Here is a 27,614-nt window from a genome sequence, read left to right on the forward strand (position 1 = left end):
ATTGTTACAGAAATATTGATATTTTTCATGAGCATGGACAAGAACTCAAAATGTGGAAGCCAAGTTTAAATCTCGGCAGATTTTGCAATTTGCAAACTGCAGAGTTGGAATGGACAGTTTTCATGCAACTAGAGCTTGGACAATCAACTTCCTGTCCTGGAACTGCCTGGCCACATCATTTCAGAACAAACAGTTGTTTACACCTCCAGTGAACCTGCTTTGTTAAAATAATGCTATGCAGACTTTGGTGGCACCCAGCTCAGTCGGAGGCCAGAGAGGCATAGTGTAACAAGGACAGCAGTTGAAAGTTCAAAACAATGTTTTGCGACCTCCAAATATGGTAAGTAGCCACCTCATTGGATCTTCCTGCTCCCAACTGATGATAGCATTGGATATGAGCCACGTAATCTTCGAGAATGGCAAGAAGCAGGGGATAAAAAGGGGCAACCTGGAGCTCCAGCTCTCTCTGCCTTTTGCAACTTCTTCAACGCATCTTCAGAGAGCACCTTCAACTGATAGCTGAGCAGCAGCATTACCAGCTCCTTGTACCTTGCAGCATCATCAGACTGACCAGACCCAGGAGATTCTGCAGTGAGGGGTCCAGAATCAGCCCTAGACAAGTGGGGAAGCCCAATTCGACGACTGCAGACCCTGAAACATCAGCCAACATTCAAAGCCTGAGGAACAGCCTGTCCCAGCTTTATTGAACGGGTATTACCTGCGTTTTCAGACAAACAATTCAAATATAGTGATAGGGACCTTGGGATAGGGTGTAGCGAATCCTCGGAAGCGTGTGTCAGAAGTAGATAGCTAGTGCAGATTTAAGACTGTTTACTCGAGTCCTGTGAAGAGACCGATAAGAGTTTGATAGAGTTTAATTAAAGTACAATAGCAGAGTCTGATAAATATTGTTTTTCCTTGATTAAAGTGTTCAATAAAGTGGTGTTGGATTTTGCCCTGACTCTTGTCCCCTTTGTCTATCTCATCGCTTAACACATCTGAGTTAAAAAGGGTTACGACAAACTGATCAAGGTTAATCAGGGTATATTTATTCAGCTTTCACTTCACAACAGTGTAGAAAGGATAAAGATACATGAGAATGGTTCCAGGGGTCCATTGGACACAAAACTGGCTCAGTCAAAGAAGACAGAGGGTAGCAGTGGAAGGGTGCGTTTCTGAATGGAGGGCTGTGACAAGTGGTGTTCCTCAGGGATCAGTGCTGGGACCTTTGCTGTTTGTAATATATAAATGATTTGGAGGAAAATGTAACTGGTTTGATTAGTAAGTCTGCGGACGACACAAAGGTTGGTGGATTTGCGGATAGCGATGAGGACCATCAGAGGATACAACAGAATATAGATCGGTTGGAGACATGGGCGGAGAGATGGCAGATGGAGTTAAATCCGGACAAATGTGAGGTAATGTGGAAGGTCTAATACAGATAGGAAATATACAGTAAATGGCAGAACCCTTCGGAGTATTGATAGCCAAAGGGATCTGGGTGTACAGCTACACAGGTCACTGAAAGTGGCAATGCAGGTGGAGAAGGCAGTCAATAAGGCATACGGCATGCTTGCCTTCATCGGCCAGGGCATTGAGTTTAAAAATTGGCAAGTCATGTTGCAGCTTTATAGAACCTTAGTTAGGCCGCACCTGGAATATAGTGTTCAATTCTGGTCATCACACCACCAGAAGGATCTGGAGGCTTTGGAGAGGGTACAGAAAAGATTTACCAGGATGTTGCCTGGTATGGAGGGCATTAGCTATTAGGAGAGGTCGGAGAAACTTGGTTTGTTCTCACTGGAACGACAGAGGTTGAGGGTGACCTGATAGAAGTCTACAAGATTATGAGAGGCATGGACAGAGTGGATAGTCAAAAGCTTTTTCCCAGGGTGGAAGAGTCAATTACTAGGGGGCACAGGTTTAAGGTGCGAGGAGCAAGGTTTAAGGAGATGTACGAGGCAGATTTTTCACACAGAGTAGTGGGTGCCTAGAACTCGTTGCTGGGGGAGGTAGTGGAAGCGAATACGGTAGTGACTTTTAAGGGGTGTCTTGACAAATACATGAATAGGGTGGGAATAGAAGGATATGGTCCCTGGAAGGGTAGGGGGTTTTAGTTAAGTCGAGCAGCATGGTCGGTGCAGGCTTGGAGGACCAAAAAGCCTGTTCCTGTGCTGTAATTTTCTTTGTTCTTGTTCTTTGTTGGATGAAGGAACTCAGTTACATACTGGCGAAGCTGGGACTAAGTCTCCTTAGAGAAAAGAAGTTTAAGAGGAGATTTGATAGTGGGGTGGGGGGAGCTGTTCCCACTGGAGTAAGGGTCAAGAACAAGAGGACACCAATTTAACGTAACTGGCAAAAGAATCAGAAGTGACATGAGGCAAATCTTTATTACAGATTGAGTGATTATGAACTGGAGTACACAGTGGGGGAGGCAGATTCAATTGTTGCTTTCAAAAGAAAATTAGGTAAGCACCTGAAGGGAATCAAATTAAAGAGATTTGGGGAAAGGGCAGGAATGGGGACTAGCTAAATTGCTTGTAGCAAGCCAATATGGGCCAAATGGCCTTCATCTGTGCTGACATGCCCACATGTCTGTTCTTGGCCAGCTACAATGTTCCAGTGAAGCTCAATGAAAACTGGAGGAATCTCATCTTCTGGCTAGGCACTTTACAGCCTTACGGTCTCTACGTAGAATTCAACAACTTCAGATGATTTGCTCCACCCCACCTCGGCTCCCTTTGTTTTCATTCTATTTTATTTAATTTTTTACTGTTCTCTACTCTTTATTTCTTTATGATCTTTCTCCATTTTTCTTCCCCCGCCCTCCCCCCACTCTTTCCTTCCCCTTCACTCACCTTTTCTCCCCCCCGCTAACCCTTTTCTACATTCTACCTCTGTCCCATTCCACCACCACCACCCCACCCCCCAACCCCTCCACAAATATCTTCATCTGTCACAGCTTACAGCTTCTCTGCCGTTTTGCCATTCACATCCGTTATTCTCTCTGTGGACAGCCATTAGCAGTCTTTTCCCCTGGCTTCTATAGCTATGATTCATCTTTCATTCCCTCACCCTGCAGTACAAATATCTCCTACTTTCTATGTCTTTTAGCTTTGACAAAGAGTCATCTGGGCTCAAAACATCAGATCTTTTCTCTCCTTACAGATGCTACCAGACCTGCTAAGATTTTCCAGTGTTTTCTCTTTTGGTATGATGTGGAGATGCCGGTGTTGGACTGGGGTAAACACAGTAAGAAGTCTCACAACACCAGGTTAAAGTCCAACAGGTTTATTTGGTAGCAAAAGCCACTAGCTTTCGGAGCGCTGCCCCTTCGTCAGGTGAGTGGGAGTTCTGTTCACAAACAGGGAATATAAAGACACAAACTCAATTTACAAAATAATGGTTGGAATGCAAGTCTTTACAGGTAATCAAGTCTTAAAGGTACAACAATGTGAGTGGAGAGAGCGTTAAGCACAGGTTAAAGAGATGTGTATTGTCTCCAGACAGGACAGTTAGTGAGATTTTGCAAGCTCAGGCAAGTCGTGGGGATTACAGATAGTGTGACATGAACCCAAGATCCCGGTTGAGGCCGTCCTCATGTGTGCAGAACTTGGCTATCAGTCTCTGCTCAGCGACTCTGCGTTGTCGTGTGTCGTGAAGGCCGTGAAGGCTCTGGAGCCTTCAACATGTCACTGATGAAGACGAACATCTCGCCAAGGCCATTCCCACGCCCTCACTTCTTGCCTTCAAATAACCGCACAACCTCAAACAGACCATTGTCCGCAGCAAACTACCCAGCCTTCAGGAGAACAGTGACCATGACACCACACAACCCTGCCACAGCAACCTCCAAGACATGCCGGATCATCAACACGGATGCCATCATCTCACGTGAGATCATCCACCAGGTACACGGTACATACTCTTGCAACTCGGCCAACGTTGTCTACCTGATACGCTGCAGGAAAGGATGTCCCGAGGCATGGTACACTGGGGAGACCATGCAGACGCTATGACAACGAATGAATGAACACCGCTCGACAATCACCAGGCAAGAGTGTTCTCTTCCTGTTGGGGAACACTTCAGTGGTCACGGGCATTCGGCCTCTGATCTTCGGCTAAGCGTTCTCCAAGGCAGCCTTCATGACACACGACAACGCAGAGTCGCTGAGCAGAGAGCAAATGCTCTCTCCACTCACATTGTCTGTACCTTTAAGACTTGATTACCTGTAAAGACTTGCATTCCAACCATTATTTTGTAAATTGAGTTTGTGTCTTTATATGCCCTGTTTGTGAATAGAACTCCCACTCACCTGACGAAGGGGCAGAGCTCCGAAAGCTAGTGGCTTTTGCTACCAAATAAACCGGTTGGACTTTAACCTGGTGTTGTGAGACGTCTTACTGTATTCTCTTTTGGTACCCATTCTATGATTGGACGGTTGTCACACAGCTTCCATAATTTCCTTCCTTCTCTCAGTAATCTACGAGGCATCCCATTCGAACTGGGTCACTTTTGAGGACTGCTGACTTTTTCAGTATGTCTATCTTTTTAGCTTAGTTGTAGGCTTTGTCACATCTAACAAGAGACGTGCTGAGCAGAATTTCCCTTTGAAGCTGAGTCATGCATCCTTGAGGTGTATGCCCATCTCCCATTCCCACATTTCCTGGCTTCCTCTGAATGGGACATATCCTAGATCTATCACATTCTTCTCCCAACATTTGGGCCTTTTGGCTAAGATCAAGTGTAGTCTGCTGATGCTGCACTTGGTAGTGGTCATTGGGTCACATTATGAGCTTCATATGTTTCATATGAAGCAATTTTTAAAAGCGGTATCTCGGCCTTTTGGCTAAGATGCAAATGAGTTCAAACCTTGGAGGAGGAATTCTCCACCTCCTCCAATCAGCTTGTCTCATGTAGATCAGGCCCAAGACAGGGTAGAGGATTGCATGCCCTGTCTTGTCAGCCTGGATCGGAAATGTCTCAACTTGTTGAGACTCTGAATTGGACTTGATTTGATTGAATTGGAAAAGTACAAAAAAAAACTTGGGCTAAAGATTAGTCCGGCCATAGAAATTCAGCCCCCAAACACCAGCTGCAACCTTTGCTCCATTCTGCAGAGTGTTTCATTAGAAGGTGCCATGAATTAAAAAGTCAAAGCTGCTATTATCAACACATTTGCTCGTGAAACTAGTTTTCGTTTATTCAACCTTTTCAGGTGGGGGAGCCACATTTCAATTTTTTTCTCACTCAAGGGGCAAATAAGCAAATTTCAGAAAGATAGGGCAGGATTTTCCAGCACCCTCACAGCATAAAAATTTCCAGCAGCAGAGGCGGCCCACCATTGGTTGGTGGTGGGATCTTCCAGCCTCACTCATGTCTATGGGGTTTACATGCCCTTCCACTGCCGGGGCGTAGCCGGTCAGACCGGAAGATCCTGCCAGCAGGAAGAAAAAAAATTTCATAAAGTTTGGCACAACATTAACCTTGAGTTTAAAAAAAAGCTGAGATATAAAAAGAAACAACTTGAGCAAAGAAAAAGCAATGTCAAAGCAATAAATAGATAATTTTAAAAAATGAGTAATATATAAAGATGACCATTAGAGTATGAGTTTACTCTCAGTTTCAGTTTTCCCCCTGTATTTGCTGCTGATGGGCTCACTACAGAAAATGCAGGAAGGACCAAATCTGTGATTTAATGAGCAGCAACTAGCATTTTTCAAATCTAAGTCCATTCACAAGACTCTATTGCAGGTCCAGCAACGTTAGGCGGGCCAAGTCCAGAAGGGACATGGGCTACAATCCGGCTGGGCAAGCTTGAGCTAGATGCTAAAGGCATGTGGTATCAAGAATGCTAGGCATTAGATCCACTATGGTTTTACAACACTTCCGTTCAGCACTTCTGTCCAGATATGCTGCCTTGTTTGAGAAGCCTCAGCAAAAGGCACGTTTGTAATCTCATGAACGTGTTCCAACCATAATACCAGCGATGGGGAAGACTAGGGCTGGGATTTTAATCCGGCTTTTCCAACGAGAAGTGGAGGGGTTAAAATTTGAAGATTCCAGTTGCAATCCACCGTAGCTTTTATGACATCAACTCATGGTATTGATGAGGCCCTGGCTAAAGTCAGGCAGGGACCTACTTAATCTTTATCGTCATCAGTGCTGTCACATAATCTTTACTTCAAGGCAGGGGGATTACTGCACCATCTGCAGCTTGGCAGCAGAACCACAGAGGGAAGTGCTGACTAGCCAGAAGAGGGCAAGGTAAGTTTATAAAAATTACTTTCCTCAGAATCTCTTCTGGATTGCAAAGAGTGGGAGTACTCCCTCCAGGCTTAAACAAGGAATTCTTGGGCCTTCCCTAGTCCCTGCTTTATTTTCTGCTAGGCATTTTACAACATTGAAAAAAATATCAGGCGTCTGGGAATTAGTTGTTTTTATCCCCCTCCCCCCGCCCCCACCAGAACTTTCCTGTCGTTCCCATTTCTACCTCAAAAGCAAATTAAAGGCAAATGTATGTTATGGGGAACAACACATTATATATAAATATTCCTTTACCGTGGCCTGGAAGTTTTACAAATATATATTTAACAGAATGTAATTCATGAGGAATCGTGTTTACAACAGAGATCTGCCAAAGCTATTCAAATGTTACATAAAGCCCCAGATGTATCAATCAAAAAGCAGATTTGAATGGATAAAAGCTTTACTTTTCCATAGCAGACCTTACCACTAAAAATGGTTCTTTACTGACAGTGAGGGATCAATTCTTGAGTAAACATTTGTACTTATTCTTAAAAACTAAAATTGAAGATAGGGAAAGTAACAATAAGGGGGCATTTATGTGAAAAATTGCTCTTTTCCTTCCTTTGAAGTCAAGAGCTCAGCAGGGTTAGCATCACGACTTGTTATCAATGTTTTCTCTGAAGGAACTCATGTTTATCCACCAATCTCTGACAAATAGATAGTGACTTGGAAAATCAAATTGAAGCATTCTTTACACATACCAGGTGCTGGAAAGCACTCAAGCTAGCTTGTATCTTTCTGCATTTAGTCTGCATAAAGTTTTCAACCAGTAAATTTCCATTATGCTTGAAAAAAGGAATCTATCAAGTATTGAAAGCTTGTAACCTTCGCATAATAATGCGACGTTATACTGAACGTTGCACATTGGACTGATTGTCACTATAGCTTGAACTGATGTGGCAAGAAGAATAGTATAACACAAACAAGCAGATATGTAAGGCCGAATGAAACAGAAAACTGGACAAAAAATTGGAATCCTTAAGTGAACACAGGTTAAAATGATAGAATGCCCTGGCAGTGACCGAAGAGATCCATCACAGGCTTAAAAAAACATGAAAATAAGGGAGAGATTGACAAAGTTACATTAAATGCCATACAACTTCCAAATTTATCTCACTTTAAGAAAGAGTAGGTGCACTCATTTTACGTCAATTAACACTGCTATCATTAGTTCAAGGGAAAAAAATTATCAATAGTTGTCAGGAGATCAAGGCTACTTGCCATACCTAATGTTACTTACCCCAGTGATGCAACCAAGGGCAAGACTTGCAGAATGAGGTCCATGATACCACCAGGGCTTTGGTATTATCATTAGCCTCTTGAATGTAGTATGGAAATGGTTAAATTAATAGATTAAAAATCCAGAAGAATGAACTAATAAGTTTGAGAAAGTGAGTTTAAGAGCACCGTGGCAGCTTGGGAATTTAAAGTTTTAAGAAAAAAATCTGGAAATAAAAATTTGGTACCAATAAAAATGACCAAGAAGCGGCCATATTGTTGTAAAACCTTACTTATTCACAAATGCCGTTCAGGGAAGGAAATTTATCGTCCTACCTAGCCTGGCCTAATATGTGATCCTAACCTCCACACCAACCTGACTGACTCTTAAAACTGCCCTCTGCAGTGACCTAGCAAGCCAATGAGATGTATAAAGTCACAATTAAGAAATTACTCTTCTCAAGGCGATAAGGAATGGGAATGAATTCCAGCTCCATCAGTGATGCTCACATCCGAAAATAAAACAAAAACATACTGGGTGTCTGAGATTAATTGAAATTCGGGATTTAATTTGACAAAATGAGCTTTGTTTGTGTGGTTTATGAGGTTACCTGCAACATTATTTTGCAACACTCCAACTGGAATACCACTTGAATTTCTAAGGAAAAAAGTCCCTGATGGAATAAAATCAGAATTGGGAGCCTTGTTACCAACATTATGAAGCAAACTGATTTATCTTTAATGCAAGCCTCACTCAGCATCAACACAATTTCTTAATGTGCACAACGCACAATCAATTACTCAGCTTTAATAGCAATGGCATAAAAACAGCAGTCACTTTATTAGGCTGTTTGTGTCCTGCATTGCGAACAAACTGCTACTGTAATTAAGGCTCCCTTTAAAAACTGCTGCCTTTCGCACTTTTTTAATGATCTTTTGGCTTCAGATCCTACTAGGACCCTGTCTCTCAGCCATTACAGTCTTGGGATTAGACACAAACATTTCATTATGTTTACATATCTCTCCAAGGTACTCCTCAGCCGAATTAGTATTGGGGATTGCAATGATTTACTGTTTTCGGGTCCTCAGTATCAGCACTTGGCTCCGCCAGACTAAGTACAGTATGGTTTCCACTGCTATACCTCAACAATAAGTCTCAGCTTAAACTTCAAAACAGCTCCCTCTATTGTGCCAGGCAACATTTTGTTTATTTTCCACATCAACCATCACGTTGCTTCTCAGTGAAACTGTCAACTTAGTGTAAAATTGGCAGCAGCTTTTAGAAATCTTTTTGTTGTGAGCTCATGCTCATTAGGATAACAATTAAGTAAACAATTTCACTTTGGTCCCTGTGGTCAACAGTCAGATGAAGGATTCGTCAGAATGCAGGTTCCAGGCTGAAAGATAACTACTTAATTGATAGTGCAAACTAAATACTTATTTAGCATTTGGACCCAAATATTTGCTATAGAAATGTTAACCATGGAAATACACAATCGAGATTCAGAAACACACAAATTTAGTTTACCAACTACAGACTTTTAAGTTGCTGGAAACAGTAAAACCATCACAAAAATGCATGAAGGAGAAACTGCTCAGCGCGTTGGGAGCAGAGGTCAGAGTTCAAGGTAAACATTAGTAACACATTAGTATGAAAAAAATCACAAACAAATTCTACTTGTTCAGTTAACATACTAAAATACGCTTGCATTTTTAACTTCTGATACTTGAGTAAGTGGATTGGGTGAATTAGAACACAGTCAATAAATGCAATAACTAACAGTGCATATACGTGATCAAAACATGAGCTACCTGCAAAATATCACTGTTCTTGGTCTCAAACCTTCACCTCATTGAATATTTTAATTACCTGACCTTACACTGGTGTCTCTAACACTTAGCATAACATGCAGGATGATTCCAGAGGACATGAAACTGAGTTACTGGACACAAGCAGCTGCATTACACTTAAAGATAAACCTGTTTTTATTTTAAAATGACTTGCAGCAAAAAAAGCCTAGTTTGTAGATTGGAAATTGAAGGCCAAAATACAGAGGACCTACAAGGGAAAAGATGGAGGAGAGGGTCATTGGAGATTGTAGAGTTTATTTTTTTGCCTCCTTACTTTTAAATACCAGTTGCAAAAAGCATCTAGTGTATGGAACGCTGCTGATGCAGTGAGGGGCTTTCCCCTAATTAGCATGGGAGTCAGGCCCGAATAAGCTTTGTGCATATTGTATGTAGAGACTTTATGCGTATTTATCATTATGGGGTGCTGAACGCAGCAGAGATTATCCCGAGTCTGTGCTCATGTACCACTGATACCCTGCACACCATGAATATTGGAAAATATAGTAGATTAGAAAGGAACCTTTGTGATTTTCTTCTATCAAAATTAATGGAGGAAAATCAGGTGTGTTCCTTTACAGATGTGAATTCTAACCAGTCAAATGTTCAGCATTCGTTGTGCTCAAGAGACACAGATCCAAGAAAACATCCTTAGGTGCTTAGCAGATTGTAGCACCCAATAATGATAGGCATCTAACATAGTGTGAAACAATGGTTTAATCATTAAGAACTTCATTATATCCCCAATGATACACAGGCAGAGACAAATGTGAAACTCCTTCAGACTGAGTACTTGCATACATTTCACAGAATCACAGTATTGTTACGACACAGGTGGCCATTTGGCCCATCATGTCTGCACCTGCTCTCCCAATGAGCATCATGGCTTAGTGCCATTCCTGTCTTTTCCCTGTACCCTTGCACATTGTTTCTATTTAAGCAATCATTGAATGCCCTCTTGAATGACTTGATTGATCCTCCACCAAACCTCCAGACAGTACATTCCAGACCAAAAGTGCTTGTTTTGTGAATGTATTTTCTCACATCACAGTTGCTTCTTTTGCAAATCACTAAATCGAAAACAAAACCATGCAATTGTGTGACATTGTGCAAGCTGCAGGGTTGGTAATGTGCCTCTGCATCAAAAATAAACACTGCCACCAAATAAGGACAATGCAATTCAAGAATCTGAATAACTTACAAGAGCTTTATTTTGCTATGATAAATTAAAGACTTGAAGACAATGCAACTTGTTGTACATATTGCAAAATTAACAATTAAAAACTACTTCCTTTCAGGTCCTGTAATATACAATGGAATCAACAAGATATTGGTCTGGAGATGGGGCAAGGACAAAACATAGATAAGGTGACCTCAACATGACTTTCTAACTCAGTGGTTCTCAAATCTTTTGATTGAAGAATCTATTTTTAAATGATTAATAATCATAGATGCCCATCCATTTGCTGATATTTGTAACATGGAAGTACTGTATGTAAAATGCACTTTAATTAATAATGCTTTTAAGAAAGTACTTATATATATCAGGAAGATGGGTGTGCTTAGTTCCTACTCCAGAGACTATTTATTTTCGACAGGAGTGTGGAGAGAGCAGGAGCCCTGGAAGAGCAAGTGACGGAAAAAGCACCGGAATAGGGAAGAACAGAAGCAAAGGTGAAGCATTCCATAGTGAGCACTAAACCCATAGAGGGCATAGAGAAGCGGGTTGGGGGCGGGGTGGGGACAGTAGGTGCATGGTGAAGCACAGCTTACCTCTGGCTGCCATTCACTCATTTATTCTTGATTTCAGTGCCCCTTGGTTTTGGCCACCTATGAGAAGTCTTGCATCACAGATCCCTGGAATGTCTCTGCAGACCCCAGTTTGCGAACACTGGTCTAAGTCAGTCAAAATTTGAGCCAGGCAAAACAGCACATAGCCCAAGGCACTTTTCATGACTGACCAGGCAGCTTGGCTCATTAATGGGATTAAAGCTCTAGATCTTTCACTTGAAACTATTATTCTTCCCGCTCAGCTCCAGGTAGCTCTTAAGTGAGTAAAGGTTTAGTTGTTCTGATGAAAAGTAATCGATCTGAAATGTTAACACTGTTCCTCTCTCTGCAGATATTTCCATACCTGCTGAGTATTTCCTGTGTCTATAATAGTTAGGGTATTCCTAATAGAGAAACCAGCAATTTTTTTTGGGCTTCAGTGGTTGTGCGATAGAGTACTCCTCCGGTACACTTATACATGGAGAGTTATATAAAAGCAAGTTCTCTTTGAGTCAAACTGCAGGGGGTGGTATAGCATAGTGCTTCATTACTTTCTCTTCCAGTCCACACCCAGCAAGTGTGGAGACACTTAATAATTCCCATTGTAATTATATTCCCACAGATGAATAACTGGCAGTAACTTGGCATTCATTCTCAAAGCGTCCATACAATTAGACAGCGTGGGAGCTGATTATGTCACATGGTTGCAGTTAAGGCCGAGTTTTATTTTCAGAGCTCCATATTCTTTCTAAGCCACCCCATACATCACCCGAGTATATGTGAGCTAGTCAGCACTTGCTGACTGGATGTTCTGCTTTTCCAGCCATATCTTACCTTGGCTGACATATGAAGATTAAGTGAGTAAACTATATTGTGGTTTAAAAGTTCATTGTGGTTGATCCATGGCCATATAGGGCTCTTGGCTCCGAGTAGAAATTGCAGGTAGGTACAGATTAAAAAGGATGCCTTGTAATGCATTTTCTCAGACTCAAGATTGTAGTCACTGTTGAGGAGGACTACGCTGAGAGTAGTATGGATTGGAGGGGGTATAATTGTAAGAAAATGGAGAACAACAAAAAATACAAATGAAACCAATACAACAGCCTTGAAATTACACTACAGGATAGCGATGAATCCTGAACACACTGATGCAAAATTCCTTTCTACATTATTTTAGTTGGAGGTGTTAGCCAGCTTGTTTCAGACAGGTTAATATTTTTAAAAAAGAACGGAGGAAGGAATTTCATACAAGTTCATTCAATATACATCGGCTTGTATCCAGGGCAAAGTTTTAAGCCCACAAAATATCAACAGTGGGAATGGCATGTAACAAAACCATACTGAAGAATCGGTTGTGCCAAGGGTTCAAATATTCACAACACGTTTTACAAGCCACCACCCTGAAGGGTGTATTTAACATTCATTTTTATCCCTTTGTCTACTAGAAATTGCTTTCGTTAAGCTGTATTGATATTTCCCAAAGCTTTCGGTCTCTGTAAAATACATTCAGACTGCCTTGACACTTTCTTTGGAGATGGATATAAACAAACTTTATTTGGGACGTAACTGACTCTGGCATTGATTCATGACTTTTTCACTAATTTATGTAAAAACCACGGAGTCTATTTAACAGCTTTCTGCCCTTAATAAAATACCCATACATCAACAAAATGCAAAGTGATCACCAAGTTCAGCATAATTATCGGTATTTAACCCTTGCAGAGTCCAAACGAGTTGGAGCAGACTGAGGTCTGACAAAGTTGGATTGTATCATGCCATAAAAGTGTTTAACACTTGCAAGTTTCCGTTTTGACAATTCTTTTCAGTTAAATTTCTTATCCCGCTCTATGTCTTGCTTTTACCATCTTCTCCTTAAAGCTGTGACTCACACTCAGTGTGTTCCCACACATGCTAGCACTTCTCTGCAACAAGAGTGCCTACGTTTGGATTTGGGTGGAGGGAAGGTCAAGGAGGGAGTGGAAAGAGAAAAATCAGTCGAGTCTGACTCTGGCCCATCTTTTGAGTCATTTCAGGAATGGAAAGCAATTCTAATCCATTTCCCAGCCCACATACTCTTCTCACATTCCTTCTTTCCCAGCAGTAGTCCGTTTACAGATAGCAAACTCAGCATAGAAAGGAGGTTTGCATAGTTCATTAGTGCATCGCGATATCAGGGGAGCTGGCTATTCACTTTAATGTTTCAACTGTATTTGGGCAGTCTCAAATCAGTTCTTCAGATTCAAGCACATCCATTTTATGTGTAGCTCTATTAGGTGAGATAACTGGGTAATCTGTTTGGATAGTAATGTATTTACCTATAGTAATACACTCGCCTACAAAAAGTATTGTTAAAAACTGTTTCAAATAATTGATACTTTGCGTGAAATCCTCACAATCTGCCCACAGCGGGTTTGGTGGCGGTTGGATGCAGAAAATCTGGCAGGAACCAAAAAGTCGGAAACTGCTAACAAAGTCATGTTGCAATTCTCCCAATGACGGGATATTAGCAGGTCGGTTAGCCTGATGGCACAGACGCCATTTGCATTCACTTGTACCTCATAATGCTCAGTAAAACAGCTACTCGTCAGCATCCTGTCAGGCCTTCCAATCTTGCGTCATGCCAGCAGGAAATCATGTAAGCGTCAAATTGTGAATAAAGGGCATGAACAAGGTGACCCACAATTCGCCAGAGACTTTGAGGTGAGTGCAACACTGCCATAGTGCCTCCCTACTCCTGATGCACTGTTCACCATTCTGCCAGAACAGACCAGTTCCTCCCTCCATCTCCATGCTGAGGTCGCCTTCATGGATAGGCACTGTGCTGTTGGACCCATAGACCCTCCTGTATCACCGTATCAATTCAGTACTGCATCTGGGGCTGGGGACTACAATAGCCTTCTTCTCCCCTGGTGCACAGAACAGTGCCTATCTATGCTGTGGAACCCGTACAGCCGCCGCAACAAGGGTCTGACGTTTGACTAGGCATGGAGGGTGAGGTGGTGGGGTGGATGGCAGTTCTGGTGGCCTGATGAAGACAAGGGTAGGCAATGTCAGAAGAGGGTGACAGCAGGCAGAGGGGCAAGGAAGATGATGAACAGTGAAAAGCAGAGGGAAGACTTAGGGGAGGGAAACTGGATCCTGACAAGGCGGTCATAGGGATATCACACCGTTTACTGGAAGGGAATGCACAAAGACTCTAGATGCAGTGGGTAGAGGTCCCAGTGGGACATGGGTGCCTCGCAGGCGATGGGCTCAGGGGGAGTATGGTTGAATCATGTGACTGACTCCTTATTGAGGTTACTATCCTTTTCCTTCTGGGCTGCTGACATCCTGCATGGTCTGGTGAAGACAGATGGGCTGGAGAAAATGGAATGAGTTTGCTGGACTGGTATTTAAATATGGTGTCAGGACCTTTGAACCTGTCAGCTGAGGGGTTGGTGCACAAAGCAGCCAACACCCCATCAGGAGAATAGGAGGGGAACTCGCCTCAACATAATGACTGGTGTTGAATTTGGCGTGGGTTCCCACCATTCTGGCCAGCAGGACAGGCACCACTGGAGCCATCCAACACCACGCTTCATCTCAAAATGGGAGAAGTCCATCCTTGAAGTCTAAATTGAATTTTTAATTTTGGGTTGCTTCACATGGCATTGTGATGCAACTCATTAAATAATTTAGTCAATTCTCCAAAAGCCAGTAGAAAGTTAAAGAATCATAGAATCCCTACAGTGCAAAAGGAGGCCATTCGGCCATCAAGTCTGCACCGACCACAATCCCACCCAGGCCCTATTCCCGTAATATTTACCCTGCTAATCCCCTGACACTAGGGTCAATTTAGCATGGCCAATCAACTTAACCTGCACATCTTTGGACTGTGGGGGGAAACCAGAGCACCCGGAGCAAACCCACACAGACATGGGGAGAATGTGCAAACTCCACACAGACCGTGACCTGGGGCCGGAATTGAACCCAGGTCCCTGGGGCTGTGAGGCAACAGTGCTAACCACTCACATATTTCAAGACATCTTGAAGCATTTACAGCCTATGCTGAAGAGCATGCAATGCTCTGTAGGAAAATACAGCAGGTCAATTTTCACACAGCAAGATCCAGTAAGTAACAAATTAATCTATTTGTATGATAGTTGATGGAGAAATGTTGGCTGAATACTGAACTACTTTCAAGTTTAGAACACAGAACAAGGAACAATACAGCACAGGAACAGGCCCTTCGGCCCTCCAAGCCTGTGCCGCTCCCTGGTCCAAACTAGACCATTCTTTTGTATCCCTCCATTCCCACTCCGTTCATATGGCTGTCTAGATAAGTCTTAAACGTTCCCAGTGTGTCCGCCTCCACCACCTTGCCTGGCACATTCCAGGTCCCCACCACCCTCTGTGTAAAATATGTCCTTCTGATATCTGTGTTAAACCTCCCCCCCTTCACCTTGAACCTATGACCCCTCGTGAACGTCACCACCGACCTGGGGAAAAGCTTCCCACCGTTCACCCTATCTATGCCTTTCATAATTTTATACACCTCTATTAAGTCTCCCCTCATCCTCCGTCTTTCCAGGGAGAACAACCCCAGTTTACCCAATCTCTCCTCATAACTAAGCCCCTCCATACCAGGCAACATCCTGGTAAACCTCCTCTGTACTCTCTCCAAAGCCTCCACGTCCTTCTGGTACTGTGGCGACCAGAACTGGACGCAGTATTCCAAATGCGGCCGAACCAACGTTCTATACATCTGCAACATCAGACCCCAACTTTTATACTCTATGCCCCGTCCTATAATGGCAAGCATGCCATATGCCTTCTTCACCACCTTCTCCACCTGTGACGTCATCTTCAAGGATCTGTGGACTTGCACACCCAGGTCCCTCTGCGTATCTACACCCTTTATGGTTCTGCCATTTATCGTATAGCTCCTCCCTACATTATTTCTACCAAAATGCATCACTTCGCATTGATCAGGATTGAACTCCATCTGCCATTTCTTTGCCCAAATTTCCAGCCTATCTATATCCTTCTGTAGCTTCTGACAATGCTCCTCACTATCTGCAAGTCCTGCCAATTTTGTGTCGTCCGCAAACTTACTGATCACCCCAGTTACACCTTCTTCCAGATCGTTTATATAAATCACAAACAGCAGAGGTCCCAATACAGAGCCCTGCGGAACACCACTAGTCACAGGCCTCCAGCCGGAAAAAGACCCTTCCACTACCACCCTCTGTCTTCTGTGACCAAGCCAGTTCTCCACCCATCTAGCCACCTCCCCCTTTATCCCATGAGATCCAACCTTTTTCACCAGCCTACCATGAGGGACTTTGTCAAACGCTTTACTAAAGTCCATATAGACGACATCCACGGCCCTTCCCTCGTCAACCATTCTGGTCACTTCTTCAAAAAACTCCACCAGATTAGTGAGGCATGACCTCCCTCTCACAAAACCATGCTGACCATCGTTAATGAGTTTATTCCTTTCTAAATGCGCATACATCCCATCTCTAAGAATCTTCTCCAACAACTTCCCCACCACAGACGTCAAGCTCACCGGCCTATAATTACCCGGGTTATCCTTCCTACCCTTCTTAAATAACGGGACCACATTAGCTATCCTCCAATCCTCTGGGACCTCACCTGCGTCCAGTGACGAGACAAAGATTTGCGTCAGAGGCCCAGCGATTTCATCTCTCGTCTCCCTGAGCAGCCTTGGATAGATTCCATCAGGCCCTGGGGATTTGTCAGTCTTTATATTCTCTAACAAACCTAACACTTCCTCCCTTGTAATGTAGATTTTCTCCAACGGTTCAACAGTGCTAGTGCTAGTTATTTGGGCAAACAGCCATTTTCACATGCATCAATAAGACAGATGAATTTTTAAAATTGGGTTTAGTGAGGAATGTTGACTTGGACATCAAAGGAACTTTCTACTATTCTGAAGAGAGTGGCATAGGCTCATTGGATGGGCTGAATGGCCTCCTCCTGCCCTCATGTCTTAATAGTCTTATGGTCTTTACGTTCACTTAACCACTAAGACAGACAGGCAGGATCCTGTATGATGGCACCTCCAATAACACACAATACGCTCATTACGGAACTGGAATTTTATAAAGCAGTTATTCTTCAATCCGGATGTCCTCGTGCTCCTCCTAGCTCTCCCTACATTTCCCCCCTAAATAACCAAACACCTTTAAAAAGAATTACCAAAATGCCTTTCGTATTTTGTTTTATTTAGAATAGTTTATTTGAACATTTGAGTCTGCTGGAAGGAGTTAGTCAAGCTGAACGAGTGAGGGGACAGAATTAGTTTAAATGACATATTTGTTGAAGCACACCCAGTTAATTACTAGGTCTGTGACAATGTTAATTCAACTCCCTTGGACTGCTGTGCTCAACATTTTGCAAAATGTTTAAAAAGTCGACAGGAAGGCAAAATGATACAACAGACAAGGCAAGAATACTGTCTCAATGACAGCATATCCTATTGCAACTTAAAAAGTAATAACTCAGTATGTACAGATGGCTTTGTGCAGGGATGTCCATGTGGGTGCATACCATGTTAAGTTTAAACCCGTATGCCAGTAATTTGCATATATTTTAAGCTATTGCCACATTCAGATATCTCTGTTTCCGTTAAGATTTATTCAGAGGTAACAATGCTAAAAGCAGCCATTTCAAAATCTCAAACCCCACAAAACTAGACAATGTGGACACATTTGGCTCAATGGTCCCTTTCTGTGCTGTAACGATATTGTGAAAACTTAAACAGAGCAAACCAGAAAATAAGTCTCGGCTTCAAGAGTCAGATTATTTGCATTCAAGGAGAGCATGGTGGTCTTGAACTGTAAAATGGACTCCCTTGGCTTAGCAAATAAACAGCACAGCATTAAGCTATTGTTTTGAGAAAGATAAAATATTGTTGATGCTAGAAATACTCGGCAAGTCTGGTAGCATCTTTGAAGACAGAGAAAAAGTTCCAGGTTGATGACTTATCATAAAGATTACAAGGGGCTTCTTATTGCCAAGTAGAGTGCCGAGCTTGAGGATCAAGAAAGTATTTTAAACCAGCAAAGGATGATTTAAAAAATAGATAAAGAGGGATGAAATAGAATGAGAAATAACAAGCAGGAATTATAAACACAGATTGCAACAGCTTCTCCAAATGTGTAAAAAGGAAGAGAGTAGTGAAAGTAAGGGTAGAGACTGAGACAGAAGAAATTGTACTGGACATTAAAGTGGCAGAGATGCTAAACAGATAGTTGTGTCTCTCACCACAGTAGGAAACTCAAAAATACCAGGAAACCAAGGATCTGATGAGAGTATGGAACTTCAATTAATATTAGTAAGTAGTACTAGAGAAATTAATAGGATTAAAAGCCAACAAATCACTTGTATTTCCTGGATTCTGGAATGGCCCAAGTGGACTGGTAAGTAGTAAATATTACTGGGATTCAAGAAAGGAGAGAGAGAGAAAATGGATGGACAGATTAGTTATCATGAAATCAATCATTGGGAAATGCTGATAACATGGTACTTCGAAAATCATAATATGAGTGGACAGAGTAAACATGGTTTTATGAAAGGAAAAGTGCATTTAATGAATCTTAATAAATAATTATTTGAGGTTGCCACAAGCAGGGTAGATAAAGAGGAACCAATGGAAATTATTTTCTACAGACATTTGACACGATGCCACGTAAAATGATTTTTTCACAAGGCAATATTATTGAAGACGTACCCCAGAACTTGCCACGTCCTTAGCCAAGCTGTTCCAGTACAGCTTCAACACTGGCATCTAACCAGCTCTGTGGAAGATTGGTCAGGTATATCCTGTACACCAAACGCAGGACAAATACAACCTGTCCATCACTCTAGTCTCAAGCATCAGTAAAAAGTGATGGAAGGGGTCATCAACAGTGCTTCAAATGGCACTTCCTTAGCCATGACCTGCCAGGGTCACTCAGTTCCGGACCTCATTACAGCCTTGCTTCAAATATGGAGAAAAAGGCTGAATGCCAGAGGTGATGTTACATCAAGGCAGCATTTGGCTGAGTATGGCACCAAAAGTCCCCATCAAAACTTAAGTCAGTGAGTCTCCACAGGGGGAGGAACCCTCTGCTGGCTGAAGTCATATTTGGTACCAATGAAAATAGTTGTGATGGTTGGAGGTCAATCATCTCAGTTCCAGGACATCACTGAACGAGTTCCTCAGGGTAGTGTCCGAAGCCCAACTATCTTCAATGACCATCCTTCCATCATAAGATCAGAAGTGGGGATATTTGCTGACGATCACGCAATGCTCAGCGTTATTTGTGATTCCTCCGATTCTGAAGCAGTCCACGTTGAGATGCAACAGAACCTGGACAATATCCAGGCTTGGGTTGAAAAGTGGCAAGGAACATTCAAGGCACACAAGTGTCAGGCAATTATCATTCCCACCAAGAGATATTCTAACCATCACCCCATGACATTTAATGGCATTACCATTGCTGAATCTCCCACTCTCAATATCCTGGAGGCTTACCATTGACCAGAAACCGAACTGGACTAGTCATATAAATACAGGTCAGAGGTTAGACATCCTGTTGTGAGTAACTCACCTTTCGACTCCCCAAAGACTGTGCACAAGACGCAAGTCAGGAGTGTGATGGAATATTCTCCATTTGCGTGGATGAATGCAACTCCAACACTCAAGCATTCAATGCCATACAGAACAAAGCAGTTCACTTGATTGGCCTCCCTTCCATAAACACTCACTCCATCTATCACTGATGCACTGTGAAGCAGTGTGTACTATCATCAAGGTGCACTGCAGGAATTCACCAAGGTGCTTCAGCAGCACCTTCCAAACCCACAGCTGCTTTGCTGTGGGACAAAGGCAGCAGACACATGGGAGAATCACCACCTGAAGTTCCCCTCCAAGTCACTCACCATCCATGCTTGGAGCTACATCATCATTCCTTCACAGTGTCAAAATTCCCTTCCTAACAACAGTGTGGGTGTACCTACACCACATGGACTACAACATTTCAAGAAGAAAGCTCACCAACACCTTTTGAAATGCAATTAGGGATGGACAATAAATTCTGGCCTAGCCGGCAATACTCACATCCTGTAAATGAATTTAAAAAAGGTAAGGATTCATTGGGATGGATTGGATATTAATGTGGATTGGATAAAATATCGAAACACAGGGGAGCAATAAGGGAGTCATTTTCAATTTGGCAGGTTGTTGCTCAAGGGGTGCTGCAAAGCTCAGCGGCGTACAATCTACATTAATGATGGAGCTGAAAGCATTAAGTCCAAAGATGTGCAGGTTAGGTTGACTGGCTATGCTAAATTAACCACAGTATCAGGAGGATTAGCAGGGTAAATATGTGGGGCCTGGATGGGATTGTGATCGGTGCAGACTCAATGGGACGAATGGCCTCCTTCCACACCGTAGGGATTATTCTATGATTCTATGAAGTGTAATGTACTGATGTTGTTGACAATGTAAAGCTAGACGAGAAAATAGGCTGAGGTGGGCACAAAATGTTTGCAAAGGAATACAGATAGATTAAATAAGTAGGCAAGATGGCTGATGGCATACAATGTGGGGAAATGAGAGGCTCTTCCCTTTGGTAGGGAGAATAGAAAAACATGCTATTTTTTAAATGGTGAGAAACTATTAAACGTTGGCATTCGAAAGGTTTTGGGTGCATTTGTACATAAAACACAAAGTTAACAGGTAAGTACAGCAAACAATGAGGAAGGTAAATGGCATGCTAGCTTTTAATGTAAGGAGTTAGAATACAAGAGTAAAGAAGACTTCAGCTCCAACTGTCAGGGCTTTGGTGCGACCACGCCTGGAGTACAATATACAGTTTTAATAGCCATCCACAAGGACATCTTGGATTAAACGGATGCAATGAAGGCTCACTACATTGTGATGCTACTGTGCCTTTAAGAAATATATTTTTAATCATGTTCTCTGCAGTTTGTAAGTATGCCTTTCTTTGTATCATTGCTGTGATGTCTGTTGAAGGCATGTAATGGGCCTTTTTGTTTATTTTTAATTTGGGCCCAGTGCAATGTCCTGGAGTTTTACGAGTTTACGGGCCTTTAGAATTGTTGTGGGAAGATTACTTGACAAGTCAAGGTCAGGTGGTTCCTTCACAGTGGAATCCAAGGATTCACTTTCAGTTTTAGTTAGAATCTGTTGGATTCCAGATTGAAAAGCAGTATTTCTGTGTCTCCCTCCCTGTTATTGGGAGTTCTGCTGGCTGCTGTTTAATTAGAAGCTGTTTGGACTGCAGAATGGAAGCAGTCTTTCTTATCTCTGGAGGAAAAATTTTGCTATTGGTGGTTTGCTAGATAGAGGCACCTCAAGGTGCTGGGAATTTCCAAAAGGGAGGAGTCAGAGTTTTAATTCTTGAACCAAAGGACGAATTCGCAGCAGGTGTTGCAGTGCTAGAAAATCCAGCATAACGTGAGCATTCTTATTTTGTGTGTTAAACCTGGGACAGGTGTATGTTTATAAGGAGGTTTGTGTGCTGGAACAGTGCATTTAGTTGTTAAGGTTTATGCACCATCAAGGTTGCTTTTATTCTTATTTGTAATTGGTAAAAGTTATTGCTAATTTTCTATGTGTTAACTGTATTCTTAATTAAACTTTGTTTGATAAAAGCTCCCTAGTGGGTCAATTGAATCATACCTGAAGTGAAATATCTTATGCTAACACTAGCCAAATTCAAAGTGCAAAACTTATGGTCTAGGTTGACTTCATAGAATACCTTGAAGTTTCTGACCCAGATAACAATACTGACTCCGAGGATGAGGGGGTTGTTCTACGAGGAGAGATGGAGTAGTCTCCGGAATTAAGAATCAGCCGGCCATAAGATTCTGATCGGGCTTGACAGAATAGATGATGAGAAGTTGTTTCTCCTGGCTGGAGACGGGCATAATCTGAGGATAACAGGTCAGCAATTTTGGACTAGATGAGGAAAAATTCCTTCACTTAGGAGAATTATAAATATTTGTAATTCTCTACCCTAGAGGGCTGGATATGCTCAGCTGTTGAGTGTATTCAAGGCCGAGATCAATGGATTTTTGGACTCTGAGGGAATTAAGGAATATGGGGAACATGCAGGCAAGTGGAATTGAAGCCGACGATCAGTCATTATCTGATTGATTGCAGAGCAAGCTCAAGAGGATGTATGGTCCACCCCTGTACCTATTAGTTATATTCAGACCAGCTCATTATTTGCTGACCAAGAAATTCACTTTGCCAGAAAAAAGTGAATACAAGGTTCACCAAGTCCCATTCAGCTGTTCTTTCATCATAGCACTTAAAAAAGTATAAATATTTATTTAGATATCATTCTTTTACATAAAACATAGCCTCACATTTTGTTTTTTCTGTGAACTCGTGTGTTCCAAGCGCCCAGATTTTTCAGGCAAATCTCCCAACTTTCAACATCTCTATCAGGTCTCCTCTTAACTTTGTTCTAATGAAAAGATGCCCATTTTCTCCCACTCCTCATCTTGACATTTGTCTAAACACAAATGCTCAAAACTGAGGCCTACCCAATAGTTTATACTGATTTAATATTATCTAAAATGTCAGCCTTGGATCAGTGGAGGCATTCTCAGCTCTGTATCAGAAACCATGGGTTCAAGTCCCACTCCAAAGATATGAGCACATAATCAAGGCTAACACTCCAGTGTAGCTGAAGGTGCCATCCTTTGGATAAGATCTTAAACTGAGTCTGACCTCTGAGGTATACACAAAAGATCCCATGCTACTAGTTGAAGAGCAGCACAGGTATTCTCCACTTGTGCTGACCAATATTTGTCCTGCAATTGATATACCCAAAAAATGATCTAATCATTAACATTATTGTCTGTGGGACATTATTGTCTGCAAATTAGTTTTGACAGTGTGAAGTTGTTATATAAATGAATAGTTCTTGCTTTAAAAATCACCCAAAATAAAATAATGGTTAACGCTGCTGCTCTGATAGCTCAACCAGTAACGTGAGTGAGAAGCTGAGGCATACAGATAAGGAAGGCTCTCAATCTGCGTTAACTCATTTCTCTAACAATAGCAGTCTCAGTGCCCTTGCTACAGAGGGGACAATTGACCTGATGTTCCAGCTGCTGATCATTATCAAGCAACCCTGCCACACCCCCCCCCCCCCGCCTTAAGTGCAATCTGCAGATTTTGGGAGAGGTCAGGATACAGTTTGGATTTGCCAACAGTCTGCCAGCACTCAGTATTTAGCTATACGCGTGAATAATAAATAGCATCTTTTAATATTTTCATGAGACAAGTGATAAAGATAGTAATAAAAATGTTCAAAAAATGCTAAACTTATTGCTGCATTCAGAAAGGACAGAAAGGGGTTAACTAAAGCATTTTTTGGGATATATTACAATTCACCGATCATAAACCTGGCAGCTAAATGCTCCCTTATCTGAGCTATTATCTGACATAGACACAACATGGTAACATCCAAAAGCTATCAATTACTCTGAAGAAAGTCTGTTTCATCCCTTGCACCACCTTATTACCTATGCTCCAGTGATACGTCAAACAAACCTGTTCAGCTGTTAAGTGCGCACAGTGGTGCTGTTAAAAGCTGGTAGTGAACTCCTTCCATTATGATTATGACCATGAAATATGACAATAAAATGACATGTGCTGGGATCTCAAAAGCCTGCTGCCTGCTGAGCTGAACTCTTGTTTATAACTGTTCAAAGAAGCATATCTCCGGAAAATGTTTACAAAAGGAATCACTCAAAGCTGTAAAGACCCATCTCTCTCTCCTCTCTCCGGCTAGAGCCAGAATGAATGCTGCCATTTACTCCTCGCTAAACGGGCAATTGGGAAACAGAAACATCTGCTAGCTTCCCTGAGACTTTTGTTCTCTTTCACGAACAAATTAAAGTACGGCAAACGATCAGTAATTAAATTATCGCATGCATGAGGTGACCTGTGAGTAGTGCAGTCATCTTGAAATTATCAGTCCCCGCACATTTTTTAAGCTGGCTTCAAACTATTTAAATAGACGATGAAATATGGAAAATTAGAATTGCCTCAAAAGTGGCAAGCTGTTTTTGTTTAATGCTCGGGTAGTTAGCTAAACTCCAGTAAATGACTGAAAACCATCAAAATGAATTGTCTGCCCAATGGCACAATCTCAAACAGTGAATTGCTTAATAGTGCATTGTAAAAATGTTAGACATTTAAAAAAATTTGTTTGTGCAATATTCCTAAGCACCTGATTGTGGGCCTTCTTGTGGTGGTGGTGATCCCACAGTGGTGTTTAGTAGTGAATTCCAGGATATTTATCTAGTAATGAAGGAGGAATGGTGATATATGTCCAAGTCAGGATAGTGTGTGACTTGCAGGGGAATTTGGTGTTTCCTTGCCATTACTGCTCTTGCCCTTCTAACTGATAGAGGTCACAAAGGGGAGCGAGACGCTGGCAACATAACCTTGGCGAGTTGCTGCAATTTATCTGATAATCAGTGCAGTATTGAAAGGGATGGATGTTGAATATTTTTAAAGAGCCAACTATTTTCTGCTTTTTCGCTTAACTTGGGGAGTCGACAAAACAAAATGAACATTTCCACCAACTCTTGTACACTTTCTAAAATCTTCACCTCTATTTTATTTGAATTCTGTCCAATTTTCAGAGACAATTCGGATCATTCTTCTGCCCTTTAATCTTTGCTAACTCCAATTCTGTATCTGTGATAACCTCAACTCTTTCAGAACTCTTTGTGGAAACTAAAGCAATTAAGTATTCCATGGCTCGAAATTTGATTTCAGAGCTAACTCTAATGCTGTGGCTTTCTGCTATGGATAGAATAGCCATGATGCATTTCTAATCCTTGCAGTGTTTTCATTTCAAGGAATTGCTAAACTGTTTGTTTAAACAACTCTTTTTTTCAGATTGCTAATTGATTTAGGGAAACTGGGGGTCAGTCAGTTTACAAGTCAGATGCTGGTGCTTTTCTCAAATGTTCACTGTTGACATCAGCAATGTGGTCGGCTCTCAACTTCACTATGAAATGGCCTAGCAAGCCAATCAAACCGCTACAGTAAAGTCAAAAAGGAATGAAACAAGACAGATCACCTGGCATCAACCTAGGCACCGGAAATGACTACGGCATACCCAGCTTTGTCAGACTTTCTTAACAGCAATGAGAGTGTACCTACATCCGATGGATTGCAGCAGTTCAAGAAGGTGGTTCACCACCTGTTATATACTTAAAAGGGTTGCACGTTTGCTTTGAGAGCTGATCACATGATTTGGTGGTGCTATCATTTGGGTTGTACAGGCTGCTACTTTTAGTTTTGGTTTGCCCTCTGTACAGCCAACAGCTCCATCAATAAATATGTTATTAGTTTGAATCTACTTGTGCAAATCACATTTTCTTTTTGTTAAAACCCACAACCCTTAACATTGGTAGAACATTACAAAAGCAAAAGGAGACGAGTCGGGATTTTGTTTCATTGAGAACTTTGAGAAAATAACATTGAGAAAAGATCTTAAGTAGAACAATAAAAACATGTGGGTCGTCACACTTGGTATATTAGAAGGCTGGGAAAAAAGGATTAAAGGGAAGGGCCAGGAAGACCAAATAAGAAAAAAAACTCTCTGGAGTTTTAAAAGAGAGGGTTCTTCCAATCAGAGAGGGTGAGATATTTGAGAAAGATAGTTGCTTTGCTGTATGGCTGGGGCCATTTGAAAAAAATATCAAGTCAATGGTCTCCAGGGTAAAAAGGGGTCTACTGGGAAGACAGTAAAAAAAAACTAAGCAGTCTCGAATTGCTAATGCCTGCAAGAGAAATTGTGGGTCAATTAGAATCCATGGGTCCTTTCAATGAAGAAAATGAATCATGGAGTTCCTATGCCAAGTGTTTTTCATACTGTGTACAAGCAAATAAAATTGCAAATGAGTTGCTCGTACCAGCTTCTCTCGATACAATAGCAAGTAAAACCTTCAATTTGTTCTGGAGCTTGATGTATCCAGCAAAGCCAGAAACCAAAACTTAAGATGGTGTGACATGAGCATTGATCTTTAAAGCCACTGATCATTGCAGAAGGCGAAAGCATTGCTCAGTTTGTGGCAACCTTAAAAGGGCTGACACAAAATTGTGAGTTTGGCGAGTCATTAGAAGACACTATTCAAGATCCTCTAGATTGTGGTCTCCAAATTGAAGGTATCCAAAGAAGATTGCTTATTGAACATGCTTTGACTTTAAAGACAGCAGTAGAAATTGCAGTGTCGATGGAACTGGCTGCTAAAGAGGCTTCACAATTTGGTGCAGGAATGAAACTCTACAAGTTGGACACTGCCCATAAGTTGTCAAGAAAGCAACAAGCATGTCACAGATGTGCCAAAATGGGCCATTCAGCGAATCAATGTTGGAGCAAGGATAGTCAATGTAAGAATTGTGGCACAATGGGTCACATTACAAAGGTTTGTTGGGCTAGATCAGCTTCCCGAGAAGAATATTAAGAAGGGGCGGCACTATGGCACAGTGGTTAGCACTGCTCCCCCAATGCGTCCGGGACAGGATTGATTCTGGCCTTGGGTGTCTGTCTGTGTGAAATTTGCACGTTCTCTCCCGTGTTTGTATGAGATTCCACTGGGTGCTCTAGTTTCCACCCACAGTCCAAAGATGAGCAGGTTAGGTGGATTGACCATGCTAAATCGCCCCTTAGTGTCCCAAGATGTGTAGGTTGGATGGATTGGCCATGGGTTAAGGAGGCAAAAACTTACCAGCTCCTGACTCATTATTACATGGCATTCTCCATTGGATCTGAGAGGTTCATAAGGGAGAGAAGCAGAATTAGGCCATTTGGCCCATCAAGTCCGCTCCGCGGATCATGGCTGATATGCCCCTCATCCCCATTTTCCTGCATTCTCCCCATAACCCTTCAACCCATTACCAATTAAAAATCTGTCTCACTCCTCCTTAAATTTACTCACTGTCCCAGCATCCACAGCACTTTGGGGTAGCGAATTCCACAGATTCACAACCCTTCGGGAGAAGTAGTTTCTCCTCAACTCGGTTTTAAATTTGCTATCCTTTATCCTAAGACTATGACCTCTCGTCCTGGAATCCCCCACAGGAGGAAGCATCTGTCCACGTCTACTTTATCCATACCTTTTATCATCTTGTATACCTCAATTTGATCTCTCCTCATTCTTCTGAATTCCAGACAGTATAAGCCTAAACTGTTCAATCTCTCTTCATATGACAAACCCCTCATCTCCGGAATCAATCTAGTGAACCTCCTCTGAACTGTCTCCAATGCCACTACATCTTTCCTCAAATAAGGGGACCAAAACTGTGCACAATACTCCAGGTGTGGCCTCACCAATGTCTTATATAGTTGCAACAATACTTCATTACCCTTATGTTCTATTCCTTTAGCGATAAATGCCAACATTCCAGTCATTTTCT

At 42.0% G+C, this 27,614-nt stretch overlaps 1 protein-coding gene across 1 annotated transcript in view; it reads right to left on the minus strand.

Annotated features, from left to right (window-relative positions):
- Positions 1-27,614, minus strand: part of zc3h3 (zinc finger CCCH-type containing 3) — a 248,604-nt gene that overhangs the window by 11,987 nt on the left and 209,003 nt on the right. The window lies entirely within an intron of this gene.

This window comes from Mustelus asterias, chromosome 7, assembly GCF_964213995.1.
Source record: "Mustelus asterias chromosome 7, sMusAst1.hap1.1, whole genome shotgun sequence".
Lineage (NCBI taxonomy): Eukaryota > Metazoa > Chordata > Chondrichthyes > Carcharhiniformes > Triakidae > Mustelus > Mustelus asterias.